General features: G+C 40.1%; 1 non-coding gene across 1 annotated transcript; it reads left to right on the forward strand.

Moving 5' to 3' along the window:
- Positions 1 to 873: 873 nt before the first annotated feature.
- LOC141709998 (small nucleolar RNA R71) lies at positions 874 to 980 on the forward strand. The gene has a single exon (XR_012570543.1). It is a non-coding gene; the product is annotated as a small nucleolar RNA R71 (small nucleolar RNA).
- Positions 981 to 2274: the final 1294 nt, after the last annotated feature.

Here is a 2274-nt window from a genome sequence, read left to right on the forward strand (position 1 = left end):
GTGTGCTCAACAGTAGTCTTCCTTGGTTCCACTTCTACTTCCTGCTACTCTACTTCTTTCTCAGCCTTAGCTTCTCCAGTCAACACTTGAGTTTGTTCGGAATTCGCAACCTTTCCAGACCTTAAATTGATTTCTTTTACCTGCTCCTTAGCTTCCCTCTTTCCTGGCACTTCCGTGTCACTAGGTAGTGTACCAGACTGACGATTTAGCAAGGCATTGGCAATTTGCCCAATTTGATTTTCCAAGGTCTTGATAGAAACAACTTGACTCTTGCACATAAGCTTCAACTCTTCTAATTCAGATTTTTCATTGGCTTGTAGCGGCTGGAGTTGTTGTCTTGGTGCATATTACGGTTGCTGAAAACCAAGGGGGTTGTACTACTTAGTTGGATATTGCTGATAAGGCTGTTGAACCGCATTCTGAGTGTTGCTCCAGCTGAAATTAGGATGATTGCGATTGTTGCGATGATAGGTGGCTGGCACTGGTTGCTGCGATCGCTGGAAGTTGCTCACAAACTTAGCTGATTCACTAGAAATTGTGCACTGATTAGTCTCGTGGGCACCATCACAAATCTCACAGACACTAGCGATTTGATTAACTCCATAATTAGCCAAAATGTCCACCTTCATCGTCAAAGCCTTAAGTTGGGCAGCGATAGCGGTTGCTGCGTCCAACTCCAGAATTCCTGTGACTTTTCCCTGAATCAGCCTATGGGAAGGATTCTGGTACTCATTAGCAGCCATCAGTTCCATAAGTTCACAAGCTTCATCGTAGCTTTTAGCCCACAAGGCTTCTTCTGATGCTGCATCAAGCATGGGTCTAGAAGTAGCACCCAATCCATTATAGAAACAGTTGATAATCATCCAATCAGGCATGCCATGGTGTGGGCACTTCCTTAGCATCTCCTTATATCGATCCCAAGCCTCACACAGAGATTCTCCAGTTTGCTGAGCAAACTGAGTAAGAGCATTCCTGATTGCAGCAGTCTTCGCCATAGGGAAGAATTTAGTGAGAAACTTTTGCATAAGATCCTCCCAAGTGGTGATAGACCCTGCTGGTAGAGAGTGTAACCAACACTTAGCTTTGTCCTTTAGAGAGAATGGGAAGAGGTGTAGGTTGATAGCATCTTCAGTCACATCATTAAACTTGAAGGTGTCACGGATCTCGATGAAATCCCTGATGTTCATGTTGGGGTCTTCAGTAGGAGAACCCCCAAACCGAACTGAGTTCTGTATCTTCTGAATCGTGCTTGACTTGATCTCAAAAGTGTTAGCCCTGATGGATGGTATGATGATGCTTGACTGAATGTCATTAATTTTAGGCCGAGAATAGTCAATTAAAGCCTTCAGATTTTCCGCTTGATCACCCATCTCTACTAAAGCTGGTTCTTTAACTTTCTCTTCTTCTTCTTCTACCTTCTTTTCTTCCTCAAAAACTTCCTTACGAACTACCACAAGTTCTTCCTCGGCTTTATCCAGTGTTCTCTTACGAGTACACGAACGTGTATGCATACACCCTCGCTAGAGTACCTGAAATAAAACAAGGAACAAATAAGTAACAATTTCCGAGCCAATGAACTTTAACGACCACTGATGGAAAGCACATAAACTATAAATTAACACTGTTAACACTGCAATCCCCGGCAGCGGCACCAAAAACTTATTAGTCGCTAAAAAGGCGCTAATATTACACGCAAGTATACGAGTTCGCAAGTAGTATAGAATCTTTTCTAGTTCGTTCCCACAGAGACTGTATTGGTAACTAATTAATTCACGCACTTAAAGCAACAATGTATGGTTATTATTTAATGCTAAGATGATAACAAATTGAGGTTGTTTATAACTAAGAATTATGTTGACTATTATAACTATGAAATTAAGATTTACTGAATTAATATATCTGACAAACATGGGATTCTAACTTTATTAAATACCTCATTCAATAGCCTTATTGTTCTCAACTTTAGCATGCAATGGTGATGAAACTAATCAGATAACACGAAACTGATAAACACAAGCTTTCATTGCACGAGTACCATACTACCAGACATCCACAAAAGAAATAGAAGTTGAATAGACTCCAATTATATTGAGACCCTATATATCTATAGAATTTGACAACATAACGGTTTTAGCACAAGTTATCTATCTTGGTTACACAGGGCAAGTAAGATGGGTAAAATTACCTATGAATCATGCATAACAAATACATGAACCAATACTAGCATGGCAAGTTCTAAATCTTTAAATTCACTGTCACTTCATTAAGAATTAA

This window comes from Apium graveolens, chromosome 2 (assembly GCF_009905375.1).
Source record: "Apium graveolens cultivar Ventura chromosome 2, ASM990537v1, whole genome shotgun sequence".
Lineage (NCBI taxonomy): Eukaryota > Viridiplantae > Streptophyta > Magnoliopsida > Apiales > Apiaceae > Apium > Apium graveolens.